Here is a 15405-nt window from a genome sequence, read left to right as displayed (position 1 = left end):
ATCCAATCTTAGAGTGGCATCTCGTGTCTTGGCATCAGGAAGACAGTACACTATCCTGTTGTCCATTTGTCCCTTGAAGAATGTTCTTTTGATTCCTTTGAGTATTGAATCCCCAACAAGCATTGTCGGTCTTCTTGGATGGCTGGAGAACTCTTTGTGAGCAAGCTTACTTGGGCTGAACTGCCATCCACAGCTGTGTTCTGAATCTGTCCTTTCGATTGGATCAGCTGGATCTTTAGAGTTCTCTTCCACAGTTTTCAGGCTCAGGATTAGGTATAGATGGGAAACTTCTTGCAATGTGGAATTCCTTATGGTCCCCTTCAGTCAGGTGGCCACAGCCTGTTGCCATCCCCTAAAAGATCCTCAGCAACCCGGTCTGCCTAAAGGCACCTGTGTGCTGCTGTTGTGCTCTGTCTGTCTCTGCTTTGAACAATGTATTGCCACCAATACTAGGTGCCACACAGCTGTTTCTGTGCAAGCACATTTATTTTTAAGGCAAGAGCATTACAGAGAACCTACCCGCCCCCAATAAACAGATGTAAACACATTTGTGAATCCAGCCTGGGAGGCTTGCTCTCAGATACCCTCATGATTTTCAGAAAATCCCACCCCGGAACAACTTTGTAACTGACTTGGAGCTATTATGCTGGGCATCTTTCCAGTCTGTGGAGCCAAGTGAACTCCTTACTGGTTCCCTTGTTCTTCATCTGCTTCTTTCTATGCTTTGTTGCAGCTGGCTCTCAACTAGACTATACATCTTTCAGTCATGGACCATGTCTTCCTATGTGTTTGGACACAGTGCCTAGCACAAGAGAGTCCTAATCCTGATTGCTGCCTTTGGTGGCTATGTGATCGGCGTTGGCCCACCTACCCGCTAGGGGGCGGTGGGGAGCTATGAGGTCACTGGCCGGCCTGGGTCACGCCTCCGTCAGCGGGGAATTAGCGGCGGGGCGGCCGCCAGCCAGAGTCTGTAGCGCGCCCCTCAGGCAGGGGAGCGCCGGCAAAGGTCAGTGGCGCGCCCCTCAGGCAGGGGAGCGCCGGCAAAGGTCAGTGGCGCGCCCCTCAGGCAGGGGAGCGCCGGCAAAGGTCAGTGGCGCGCCCCTCAGGCAGGGGAGCGCCGGCAAAGGTCAGTGGCGCGCCCCTCAGGCAGGGGAGCGCCGGCAAAGGTCAGTGGCGCGCCCCTCAGGCAGGGGAGCGCCGGCAAAGGTCCCGGCGTGGCTCTGCCGGGTAGGGGAGCGCAGGCCCACCCTACACCACTGCGCTCCAGCCCAGGGCCCTGACAGTGGCAGAACGAGGGTCCCACCACTGGGTCAGCGGGGTCGTCCCGCTACATAGACTCACCACTGTGCAGCTCTGTCCCTGGGCTACTTCCTACCCGACAGTTTTCCCGAATCCCTCTGGTCCCGTGAGTGCGTCGGGGTAGTCCGCTGCTGGCAGCTCCGGCTCCCCCTCAGGCTCAGGCTCCTCCAGCTCCTCTGGGTACTCGGCTGCTGGCAGCTCCCGCTCCCCCTCCGACTCCTCCAGTTCCTCTGGGTACTCGGCAGCGGGCAGTCCTGGCAGCCCCAGTCCGTCCTCCAGGTGAGGTCTCCACTGGCCCAGGGCCTCCCCTGGTGTGGCAGCAGGCTCTGACGGGAGCAGCCCACGGTCTGTGTCTGCCTCCCTCCCTGGTGCTGCCCTAACTGAGCTAAGGGCCCCGCCCTTTATACTTCCTGTTCCACCCCTCCCCTTCCGGGGGGTGGAGCGAGCTTGGGCTGGCCCCGCCCACTCAGGCTGAGGGACAGGCACTTTACCCTCAGGTTCGGAGGGAAGCCACCCTGGCTCCCTACAGGCTACCACAGGATAAATAACAAAAAATAATGGGAGACCAGTGCAAGTAGGCAGGCTGTGAACCTAAGTGTGGGTGTTGGGTGGTTTGGGTTTTGGGGGGAAGGGGGGTTAAACAGTGTAGCAGGAAGCCCGGCATTAGAAGCCTGAGGAAGATTCTAGGCAGAAGCTGAGCAGTGAAACAGAAAGCAACAGAGTGGCCTTAGGGATAATACTGTTTTTCTTAGTTAAAGTTCTTTGTTCAGTGGCTCTTTCTGGCTTTGTCCGTTTCTTTTCAGTCGCTGACACATCACACATCCTCTAATGAAGGATTTTAAATTTCTCTTGAGGAGGGAAATGAATTCAAACTTGTGACTACAGCAGGTTGAAAAAATTCTGACTATTTTTTCATGGGGGGGACGGGGGAGAAATGCCAATTCATCAAAACCAAAACTGTTCATGGGAAAGGAGTGGGTTTTGGTGAATTCCTGAGTTGAAAAAAATGTTGGCAGGAAAAAAGTCTTGAAATTGTTAACCTCCCGTTTCTACCTTCTCGGAATAAAAAGGCTTTCTTCAGTTTGAAATGACTCTGCATTTAGAAATTTAACTTAATTTGTTTTTTAAAGGAAAAAGATCAATATAGAAACATGTTTCAAAATTATCAAAACAAAATAGTTTGATCCAAACCAATTGGATGGGTGGGGAGGTTGTTTGTGAAAACTTTCACTATTTTGACTTTTCATCAAGATGGTGAATCCCCCCCGATTTTGAAATCTCAGATTCTCCCGGGATGGAAAAACTGTTTCCCACCCTGTCCTATTTGTGATCTTTACTACATGTCTCATGGTTACAAGTGCATGTGAATTACTGTGTTCTACTTCATGAAATGTGAGTCCTGCTCATGTGTTTGTGAACATGGCACTACCCAGCAGCCCAAAGAGAACCCTTAAAAATTGCTGACAGTGGTGATTCTTCTTTAGCTCAAGTGGTGTAAGCCTGTATTTATTAGATCAGAAGGTCCTGGGTTGTCTTGCTGCTGCATGCATTTTCGTATCAGTGTGCTAGGTTTTGTATGCAGACAAAACACGTGTGTGTGTGTGTGTGTGTGTGTGGCCATTTTCACATTGTTACAACTTTAGATGCTAAGAATTTGCTACAGGGATTTGCTGCTGAAAGGCAGCAAGTTAGGTCCTGTGAAGTAGGAAAATTAGATTTACCCACAACACCATTAGCATCACTGAATGAGAGTTAAGACTGAGAAATCGACTTTTCAGACAGACAATTTATTTTAATACCATTTAATGTTGAACTAGCGAGTTGGGATTACTCACTCTTGAAATAAGATGCTGGTTTGCAAAGACCAATTAAATGCTGTGGTGTCTTAAAGAAACAGCCCTTTTTGTATCTAGATTTCCTCTGATCCTTTTGTATTTTTTAAATATTTGGCAATATTTAAGTTTCCTAAGGGTAAGGCTTTCTAAATAAGTTGTACAGATCTACAACTTCTGTTCAAAATACTTCAATGTCACACAATACCTGTTATAACAAAAGTACACACACAGTATGGCACAAAGTGTCTGTATTCTTTCCTGTATATATTATATATTTTGTGAACCTGCTTGTCTGCATATTTAATTATGTATAAAAAGTAAAGATGCCTCAGGGAGGTCAGAGGATTATTCAGACACTCAAATACACATTATGCGCTATGTGATTTTAAGAGTATTATGCATATTATGTCCCTATTAGTATACTGATCATAAAGCTTCAGTAACTTTACCAAATTCCTTTTATTCTCTTTTAACAATATATTACCTCTTCTAAATTTTCCATCATATGCATTCTGGTTAGATTATTCTGCTGTATTAAATCCACCTGTGAATTTCTCCTTTTTAATTCCAAATATTTAGCTATCAGAAATTCTTTTGGCATTTCATCTTTAAGTTAAAGATCAATTTCTTTGTTTTTATTGCAATACTTAGCAAACACACAGATTGCTTCTGCTATCCCTGCTTAATATTCTGTTCTGATGAGTTCTCACTTCTCAGTATGCTCTTATGATGAGACTCGGCCAAAAAATAAATTCCCCCTCCTGCAATAGGTGGTGGTCTATCTTAGGTGATATACCTTTCTCTGCTAGGCTGATATCATGATCCAATGGCTGGAACTTGAAGTTAGACAAATTCAGACTACAAAGAAGGCATAAATTTTTAATAGTGAGTAATTAACATATGGAACAATTTACCAAGGTTCATGGTGGAATCTCATCACTGGTGATTTTTAAATCAAGATTGGGTGTCTTTCTAAAAGAAATGCTCTAGGAATTATTTTGGGGAAGTTGTATGGCCTGTATTTGTATAGAAGATCAGACAAGGTGATCACAGTGGTCTGTCCTGGCCTATACATACATATGTAATACCAGCCTAAAATTCTCTTTGGTGTCCAGAATGTTCTCAAGGTAATATTCTGTTTGTATTTACCTTCTGCTTATATTCCCTATAACTTGAATGAACCTATGTTTCCAGCTTTATGAATCTGCTCACAGCACATTTTGACTCTAGGTATCTTTTTTTATTCTTGACATGAAGTATTATATCCCTTTACAGCAAACCTGCCTTTTAACTATTTTGCATGTTGTCTTTTATCTGAAAAGCAAGAAAAACATATAATTTATTAGTTGAGTCTTAAATACTGATTATTTTATAGTGGCTATTAAAATCATTGACCAATACTGAGTAAATTAATCTATTTTCTTAGTCTCCAAAGTGTCCTTAAAAAAACAAAACCAAAAAAACCCTGATATGGATTTTTTTTTAAAAAAAAGGCTTATCTAGCTTTGTTTCCACTGAAAGCCCACTGCTTGAATAAATCTAGTTGAATTATAATTTTGTTGTATCCAAACATTTCATAGCCAGACAAATGTGTGGGAAATTTATTAGTACCATTACTTGTGATTACTATTTTGGTAATTTTTATCTTCATCTGGCAGTATAAAGGGGTTATTGCCTGCTGCTACATTAGACACCAGAAATCTTATTTCACAAAGACACATTTCCTCTTCACTATGTTAGTAATCATTGCAATTGATTTCCAAGTACGAATTAATTGAGAATGTTCATACACTGTTGATGAATTGATGAAGCAGCTTACAAACTGGAGGAGTTTGTTTTTTGTATCACACAAGCCTTTTAAAACTGACTTCTGGGAAAGTTTGTGTATTTGTTTTTTCAAATTGTTGCAAATGTTTTTGTTGGTAAATATAACTGAGATTGAGACTCTTCAAGAAGGTGAATCAAATTTAATACCCTACATGATTGGGTGTTTACCCCATGCTTGGCTGGAGAGGGTTAATGCAGATTGAGAAGAGGGCTAATTAATCTGACTGGCTACAGCCAAGGGGAATCAAGTGGCTAAATAATCCCAAGAGTGAGGGAGCCTGACTGGACTGGATTTATAAAGGCAAGAAATTGGCAGCAGAAGGGGGACTGCTGGGAAATAGGCAGCAGTCACTCCTGGAGAGGAGGGATGAGTGTTTTGGAGGCTGCATAGCCAAGAAGCCTGCAGTTCCTCCCTGGGAGGAGGGATTTAGGAAGCAGCACACCCAGGGATGGAGTACCAGATGGTAAAGAAATGGCTCAGGAAAAGGCAATAAGGCCTAACAGGGAATTGACCTTGACTGCTGGCTAGAGCCATCCCTGAGCCAGAACCTGGAGCAGCAGGCAGGTCTGGATTCCCCTGGAGTGTCACTGAGTGAGAAGACTGCCCAGGATTGCTGAAGGAAGACTTAGGTACCCCACCCCCACTCCAGGGCGCCATCTGATGTAGCGGAGTGGTCATCCGCTCCGGCCTTTAGAGGGCTTAAAACAGCCCAGGAGAGGGCGGTGGCTGGGAGCAAGCAGTTCCCAGGCTGATTGGGGAAGTGGCCTCAGTTGTGGCCAGGCCCCAATCAGGGTCCAGCTGGCCCTTATAAGTGGGCCATGGGCCAAGAGGGAAAGACTCTCTCTAGCCTTTGGAGAGGGAACGATCAGGCTGCCTGGGGAGCTGAGGAAGGTACCGAGGATGGAGCAGTGCTGGGGAAGAGCCAGGGAGCTGGGGAGCTCCAGCCTAGCAGAGCCCCAGGCTGCAGGCCGAAGTAAGGGCCCGCTAGATGGTACTAGGACTGCAGAGAGGTAGCTCTGCTATAGGTAGAGGCAGAAGGTCCAAACCCAACCTTGCCAGTGATGAGTGGCTTATACTGCAGTCTGCCCCAGGAAGCAGGGGCTAGTTGGTGACTGGCAGTAGCCTACAACTGAGGCAAGGCAGGGATAGGGGGTGGGAGTTCCCCAGGAGGGGAGACCCAGAGACTGAGGGGTGTACTGCCAGGGCAGTACCCAGGCGTGCAAGGGGCACTGGGTCTGGAAGGGACACCGGGGGCCTGTAGAAAAGCAAGACCCTGACCTGCAGAGGGCGCTCCAATGGCTGGAGAGCTAATTCCCAGAAGGTACCAGCAGGAGCCGCAGGGGTGAGTCCCACACAGGTACAGGGTACCACTGAGCCCACCTGCTCCACCAGCCTGGGCTTCCTTATGCTGTCCTGCTGAGCCAGGCCCTCAAGCCTCCTCCAGCACACACACAGGTAGGGACACACCCAGCTGCAGAAAGGATGCTCTTGGAAACAGTGTCTCTGCCTGGCAGATAAGTGTGATTTCAGTTGTACTCTTGAGATTTTGAAAAAGCAATTTTGCTAGCACACTTTTTTGCTTTAGACCCATAGACTTAAGGCCATCATGATCATCTAGTCCAGGAGTCAACAACCTTTCAGAAGTGGTGTGCCGAGTCTTCATTTATTCACTCTTAATTTAAGGTTTTGCGTGCCAGTAATACATTTTAATGTTTTAGAAGGTCTCTTTCTATAAGTCTATAATATATAACTAAACTATTGTATGTAAATTAAATATGGTTTTTAAAATGTTTAAGAAGCTTCATTTAAAATTTTAAATTAAAATGCAGAGCCCCCCAGACCAATGGCCAGGACCCGGGCAGTGTGAGTGCCACTGAAAATCCGCTCACGTGCCACCTTTGGCACGCATGCCATAGGTTGCCTACCCCTGATCTAGTCTGACCTCCTGCACATTGCAGGCCACAGAACGTCACTCACCCACTCCTGTAATAGGACCATAACCTCTGACTGAGTTACTGTAGTCCTCAAATCTTGATTTAAAGACTTCGGGTTATGGAGAATTCACCTTTTACTCTAGTTAAATCCAGCAAGTGATCCAGGCCCCACACTACAGAGGAAGATGGAAAAACTCCCAGTCTCTGCTACTCTGACTGGGGGAGAACTCCTTCCTGAACCCAAATATGATGATCAGTTAGACCAGCTAGACACCAGAGAGAATTCTCTGTAGTAACTCAGAGCCCTCCCCAACTAGTGCACCATCTCCAGCCACTGGAGATATTTGCTACTAACTGTCATGGATGGGCTATGTGCCATTGTAGACAACCATCTCATCCCAGCACCTCCATAAACATATCAAGCTCAGTCTTGAAGCTAATTAGGTTCCCTCCCCCCACTACTCCCCTTGTGAAGTTCTGGAACAGCCTTTTTCTTGTTGTTAGAAACCTTCATCTAGCTTGAAACCTAACCTTGCTGATGGCCAGTTTATATCCATTTGTTCTTTCACCAACGTTGGCCTTTAACTTAAGTAACTCCTCTCCCTCCCTGGTGGTTATTCCTATGTATTTAGAATTGCCCCTTAACCTTCTTTTTTTAAAATCTAAATAAACCTACCTCCTTAAGTCTCTTCTTGTAACATTTCCTTGTTTCTGTGGGGGTTAATGGCTCTGAAGATGGGTCCTGTCGCAGAGTGTAGCACTGGCTTAGGTGCCGACTCCATGGATGCTTCAGGGCTGGAGCACCCACAGGGAAAAAATTAGTGGGTGCTTAGCATCCTCCCCCTCCTAGCTGTTCTGTTCCATGATGTGCAGGAGGCGGTGGGGGGGATGGGGACAGGAGGTGGAACTAGGCAGGAAGAGGCAGAGCAGGGGTGGGGATTTGGAGGAAGGGGTGGAGTGGGGCTGGGGCAGAGTGGGCATTGAGCACCCCCAAAGCAAGGCAGAAGCCAGCACCTGTGAGCATTGGACATGGTCAAGATAAGCTATCGTTCTTACTACCTTTTAATGTCTGTGACCATGTGGACCAGTAGGTTCATCACTGTGGTTTCTTTCTTCTAAACCTTTCTGCACTAATCATAAAAATGCCTAGGTTGTACCTTCGAAATGTGCTGTTGCATGAATAAATAGTTGCAAATCAGCCACCAGAAAATTTCACACTTTTGAGCTCTGTATAGTAACCACACAAGAAGCTACCTATTGTGCATGTAATTTAGGTGCATAGTTTCCAAATGTAATGCGTTGTTGTAATTGTATACAGTACTGATAGTGGGCACTAGTTTATCTGCTATGTATGTAGCAATATATGACCTGGCAATATCTGATCCATGATGGGCTATGCACAACTTGTGAATATAAATAAAAAATATGGCTAAGACCTGATTGACATGGATCTGCTGGAAACCCTATCAAATAACATTACTGTGGTTATGTTCTTCTTGGTTTGAGAGACTTGAATATCATTGGGAATAACAAGACTGTCAAGCCTGGAGAAACGTTTTAAGTGTGCCCTCTGTCACTCTGTATTCCAGGTGAGTGCAGCTGAGTGACTGGCAACATTTTTGCTTTTTATGTTCCCCTTTTTATACAATCTCACTTGTCTTGCACATTATAAACAAGTGCTGTGCTCCTTAAAAGATCCATTTATGGCTTTCACATTTTACAAATTTCTCACTGTCCAGAGTGCTACCTTGCAGGGAAGAGGACATACAGATTAGATTCACTGTGGGCTGCATGTTTTGCCATTAGCTGGTAATCCATGATGGGAGAGATGGTATTGACTTGCTGGTGGGAATACTGCCTCTGCTTCTAGTGGTATTTCAGTTGTAACCCAATATCACCCCACCCTCCCTCACAGTTATGTCTGACCTTTACACCGATGTCTGACTAGACAATAAAAATTAGCCTTTCTCCTCCACCTTTCATTTAGCTCATGTGATGCCCAGAACTGCAGTACCAGAAAAGTACATGAGCTGCTCCCCCCTCCTACTTCTCTTGGAGCTGCATGATGCACCAAAGGGGGCAGAAAGGAAGTGGAAGATTGGCTCCAACTCCCCAAGCATCAGCCAGTGGGGGAGAGTGAGCTACCCGCCTCCCCCAAAAGTGGTATGCTATGTACCAGATATCAGTTTCATTCATTCAAAACAGTGTGCACTTACTTAATAAGATGACCTGCTAAACAAATAATATAGGTAAGACTATATCAACAAACCCTACACACAAGGGGGCAGAGTTGTGGTCATACAGACAGTCTTCACTCTGTCACTTCCTGATTTATTTTTTTGAGTGCTTTACTTTGCAATCTTAATACTCTTACAATGTATCCAGGGCAGTTTGTGTGGAATCTCCCTACATTTTCCTTTTAAAGGAAGGAAGAATTTTTTTTATAAAAAACACTGTGTCCAACTGGACAGGAGTGGCACATTCTGCACTGTGCAATAGATGCAGTTGATCATTGAGCCAGGAGTCTTTGCCTCTTTTCCTGCTCACCTTCACTAGAGCACTGGGAGGCTCACCTGCCTACGTAAGGACTGTCTCCCCACCACCACATTTCAATGTTCTACTTCAAACTGCTGGCGAGTGTTACAGCTGTTAATAAGTTAGATTATTTTTATAATAGAGAGAGTGGATTTTTCCCCTTCTCATTTTCATGCAAAATCTGGTCAGCTGTTTATAGAATCATAGATGGTTAGGTTTGGAAAAGACCACGGGAGGTCATCTAGTCCAACCACCTGCTCAAAGCAGGACCAACCCCAACTAAATCATCCCAGCCAGGACTTTGTCAAGCCTGACCTTAAAAACCTCTAAGGAAGGAGATTCCACCACATCCCTAGGTAACCCATTCCAGTGCTTCACCACCCTCCTAGTGAAATAGTGTTTCCTAATATCCAACCTAGACCTCCCCCACTGCAACTGGAGACCATTGCTCCTTGTTCTGTCATCTGTTCTTGCTAATGACCCCCTAGAATGACAATGCATACACAACCCTGGCTTTAGATGTCACTATGGGAGTTTTCTATAATGTTATGTGAACACCCAGTCTCTGTATTGATGGGTTAGCACAATTGTACAGAGTCCCTGGAATTATGGCATTGGCACAGCCTCTTCTGCTGACAAAACTGTTCGCCCCCTCTCCCCCAAACCAGGAAACACACAATATTTAACTTCCTTTGAGTTTTATCTCCAACAGGGGTCCCTTCCATTCTGAAATTGCCACACTCTTTACAGGTGGTCAGTGGATATGCTACAGATCAGGGCCGGCTCTAGGATTTTTGCAGCCCAAAGCAAAAACAATTTTGGCCACCCCCCTGGGTTCTTTAACTACCCCAGCCGCGCCTCAACTCCGCCTCTTCCCCAAATCCCCAGTCCTGCCTCCTCCCCCCAGGCTCTCAAGTCTGGGAGGGAGGGGGAGCAGCAGCGCACGAAACATCTGTTTCGCGCGCCACGGCCGCTCGGGATCTCTCCCTCCCACCCAGGTTTGAGAGCCTGGGAGGGAGGGGGAGACCCCGAGCCGCCGCGGCGCACAAATCAGCTGTTTTGCGCGCCGTGGCAGCAGCAGCGGAGGTGAGCTAGGGCGGCCGGGGCACATTTTTAGGGGCGGCATTTTGGCACCGGCCATGCCGCCCCTAAAAATGTGCCGCTCCAAGCACCAGCTTGTTTTGCTGGTGCCTAGAGCCGGCCCTGCTACAGATAAAGATCTAGCCTGCATAGTTCCTGGTATAATGTAGTACATTCATAAATAATGTGAGACTGAATCTGAAGAGGACAATCTTTTTTCACTATATGATGGCCTCAAGGATTCTTACCGCAAGTTAATAGCGTATATCGGCAGCAAAGAGCTTAATTAAGCACCAATAACTTAATATGCATGATAGCATGTTTTAGTGGTGTGGGAGAATGTTTAGAGAGCTCATACTACTTACTGGGTAGAAAACTAATTGGGTTCAACAGGAATTAAAATGCCACTAACAGCTTGAATAAACTTGGATATTACATTGACTTTTTCATAATAATCTCCTGCATATAAAGAGTTTGCATTCCTTACAGATTATTTAAGAGAACTAATTGGCCATCTGTTGATGGAAGGTAGGAGTGTGGTGGGCAGATTTTTGGAAAAGAAATAAAATTCCTGTTGTCCATTAAATAACTTGCAAAAGTTTGGGAAATACTGGCAATGGAGAAATCATGTATCCTGTTTGGGAGATGGTTATGGTTCCTCTATTGAACTCTTGTCTTTTTTAAGATATACTTTTATATTCAGAGAATAAATGTCCAGAAGTTAATGACTCTGTCATTGCTATTTACATTTAGATACTTTTGATCAGAACACTTGCAACTTATTTTTTAAGGATTCTGTCCTTGTCTTTACCCATTGTGACAGGATGGTAAACTTAAACTTGCAAATACAGTATCCTAGTATGCTAGGGAGCATCATGTTTGTCACCTAGCCAGCTCAGTGGCTTAATTGCAAGTGATGAACTGGGCTAGGAGTCTATCTTGGATTTTTTTTGGGGGGGGAGGGGTTGTGTTTTGACTTGATGGCTTCTCAGTTTGTTTGGGGTGTTTTGGTGGTGGTAGGGTTTGTGGTTTGTTTTTTTTGGGGGGGGGGAGGAGGTTTGCTTTTGCTGTATATTTTGGATCTAATGTACAATAGATTTGATACCCAGCCAGCTCAGCAGTTTGAGTGAATGGATGAAAGGGTTGTTTTGTTTCCCCTTAGTTTTGCAGACATGCTGTGCAGTTGAGGCTCCTGTCTTCTCTGTAGAATGTAAATCTCTTTATCTTGTGTATTGCTGTCTTGTAACAAAGGAAGATACCGGGGAGAGCACAGATTTTCCAGTGCTTAGTTTTAATGACTGTCATTCTTGACTGTTTTTGATGCCTGTACTTTTTCCCTCTCTTGTTGTCTGATCCTTTTTAATGGTTAATTGTATTGATACTAATTTAATGAGCTGGGGGTAATAGGGTTCTCATCTCAGAATCAGGCTGCACAGAATTAAAACTAACAAGTTCAGTATCTTGTGGAGAATCCCAGCATGTATGGAAAAGACACTCACATGAGGCAAAGCCTTAGCCACTTTTATTAAAACAATCCGTAAAGACAAGAAAGCTCCAAACCACACAAATAGCAGTAATACAGTATTAGGGATATCTCTGGTGTCATTCCCTGCATATGTTCATATACTTGTATGTAGGACCCTACCAAATTCACAGCCATGGAAAAAAAAAATCACGGACTGTGAAATTTGGTCTCCCCCCATGAAATCTGGTCTTCCCTGTGAAATCTGTATAGTATAGGCACATGAAAGACCAGCTTTTCTCAAATTGGGGGTCTTGACCCAAAAGAGAGTTGTGGAGGAGGGGGGTGTCACAAGGTTATTTTAGCAAGGTTGCAATATTGCCACCCTCACTTCTGTACTGCCTTCAGAGCTGGGTGGCTGGAGAGCGGCAGCTGCTGACTTAGGGCCCAGCTCCACAGACAGCAGCTCAGAAGGAAAGGTGGCAATACCATACCATGCCATCCTTACTTCTGTGCTGCTGCTGGCTCTACCTTCAGAGCCGGGATCACAGCCAGCAGCCACGGCTTTCCAGCTGTTCAGCTCTGAAGGCAGCGCTGCCATCAGCAGCAATGCAGAAGGGTAACAGTACTGCAACCCCCCCTACAATAACCTTGCGACCCCCTCCCTCCAAAACTCCTTTTTGGGTCAGGATCCCTACAATTACAATACTGTGAAATTTGATTTAAATAGCTGATATCATGAAATGTATGTGTGTGGTTTTTTTTTTTTTTTTTTTTAAATCCTATGACCATGAAATTGACCAAAATGGACCGTGAATTTGGTAGGGCCCTACTTGTATGTCTCTCACCACCAGGTCCCCAAGGAAGAGCAAAGGACAAGCCCTGTCCCTGGCATGCCAAATAAGTGTGGTGGTTCAGAACCCCAACACTCAAAGGACAGTGATAACCATGGAGACCTGAAGGAACGCTAACCCCTGCTACACGGTGACACCGCCTATTCATTTAGATGCCCCCAGCCTTCCATGTCCAAATCTAACTTCCTCATATTATTGGGGTGTACTTAACCTATAGGTTGATATACTAAGCCTTTTAGCTTATTATCATATACGTCGCCTCCTATTGCTAAAACAAGTTTGTGGTTAAACAACTGCCAATGATATCATCCTAAAACATTCAAATCCAATATCAGTTCAGTCTTCCTGCAGTTGCCTGGTATTGTTCTATACCAACTCCCTCTGTTGAGCAAGCTATTCATAGTTCCCCAAAACCTAGAGTAACTGTCAGGCTATTTTATCTATGCTAGGGGTCATAGGCCTACTTTACTTATGCGAACTTGCTTAAGCCAATGTCTTACAGGATACAGGTCTGTAAGTTCTTTGTGTTGTGGCTGAGTAAAAAAAGGCTAAGCTATCTCTGTGGGCTATGCGCTCTCTCCATTTGTTTGACTATATAACAGTCTTATTGAGAATATTTTTGTCACAGGAACATGGACAAAATTAGGTTTAACTGGATGAATAGGAAAAGGAAAATTGTTCAACGTTGTTTGAAATGTGATATGGCAGTAAAACTATTCTTTTGATTTTTTCCCTTTAATAGTTTATACTTAAGATTATATTGATTGAGTGATATGCTATCTACCCAAATTTTTCTGTGCTATTGTCTCATTAAAACTATACCAATCTCTACCCAAACACAATTGATTAGGCTAAATTCATCCCTGGGGTAACTCTGTAAGTCAGTGAAGTTAAACTGGAAATGATTCTGGCTCATAGCCTTCAGTGGCCAGTGTAGGGACAGTAGAATCAGATCTCTTCTCTATATTAACCATGCATTGCTTTAATTTGTGCCACTTACAAAGTGTTAAGTATCCTCAATGTCCAGCCCTTCAATTTTGGACCCCAAATCTGGAGACATTCCATTTTCTTCAGTGGTGTGACTGCTGAGTTGCACTGGAGTCAGAATTTTTTGGACCTCTCTCCACAATTTATCTTTCATTTTCAGAGTGAAAATCAAGAGATCACAACCAGAACAAGGGATGTGACATACAATGGGTTAGATTCTTTTTTGTGATTCCCAAATACTGTCTCTGTTTTACACAGTTCACAGTGGACAGGCTCTGTGACTGGAGAGACCATTGAAGAAAATCGGATGTTCCAATTTTTCCTGGTGCGTAATTCTAAGTTGTAATGAGACTCCATTTGTAGAGCCCAATGAAAATACACAAACTGGAGAAACTTCAGTATTTAAAAACACAGTTCTCGGATAGGCCTTTTGCTGTAAACTCAATTTCTCTATGGAGTGAAGCAACCAAAATCTGTCTTATCTATGTCCCCTGCTTTGGGTACAATTTTCAAAAGTGCTTAACATTGTTAACAGGAGTGCACCATTTAATTTACACCATCTGGTGATAGGGTGGTCACCAATAAGACACAACAGGGTGCATCGAACTAGAACAGCTTCTGTTTTGACTGCAATTTTAAAAAATGCTTACAGTTGGTAATAGAAGAGCATCATTTAATTAACACCATCTGGTCCAAGTGTTCTATTTCTATGATGAATGAAGGGAGTCCACTGTGCCTCAGGTGCATTGTTATGTATGAGGCCTGTAATCACCCAAAAGAAGCAGTGATGTTGCATATCCTGGAGCGTCTTATTTCTACAAAGAAGTTTTATAAAATTGTATTAATATTGCAAATAAATTTGCTACAAATTTTAGAGAACTGTGCAGTTAAAGCAATTATGTTTCCAATTAAAATTAAACGTATGTAAAGCTTATTTGTATTTGTTTGGCTGCCTCTTGTCAGGAGCAGGAATCTCCCTGAGCTTCTCCTTCACTATCCCAGGTTCCTTTTCACTGTATGTATTTAGATTATTATGCTGCACCATCACTGAGGTATCTATCTGTGGTGTCCTCAGCACAGCATAGGCCAGTCCACCTTGAAATAACTAGAGAGCAGTTGTTGATTTATTTTGTATCTTTGGACCAGTCTGGGACTGAATCCCAATCCAACTGCATTTTGAAGTGGTCCAAAGAGGCACTGCTGAGAAACATGTCTTAGTGGCTCTGAGACAGAGAGAGAGAGAGAGAGAGAGAGAGAGAGTTTTGAAACTACTGCCAGACAGCACATCTCAGCAATTCCTCTGAATGGTGAATCCCTGCTTCACAGAACAGATGGAGCAGACAACTCATCGTGCTCTCAATACAGCTTTAAAATACATACATATATATCGAGATTTAAAAAAAAATCATTCTTTTGGAGGGAAGCTATGCCTTCCTTAGAAATGAGGAAAAGATGGTGGATCAAAACAGGACTAATTGGTCGGAGGATCAGGGCCTCCTTTAGATCAGGAGAATGTTATCTAGAGCACAAAATAAAATGGGAGTGGAGAAAGTTAGTGCATGTAACCAGAGCTGCTTGAAACTCAATTTTC

This window comes from Malaclemys terrapin, chromosome 3 (genome assembly GCF_027887155.1).
Source record: "Malaclemys terrapin pileata isolate rMalTer1 chromosome 3, rMalTer1.hap1, whole genome shotgun sequence".
Lineage (NCBI taxonomy): Eukaryota > Metazoa > Chordata > Testudines > Emydidae > Malaclemys > Malaclemys terrapin.
This window is presented reverse-complemented; position numbering follows the sequence as displayed.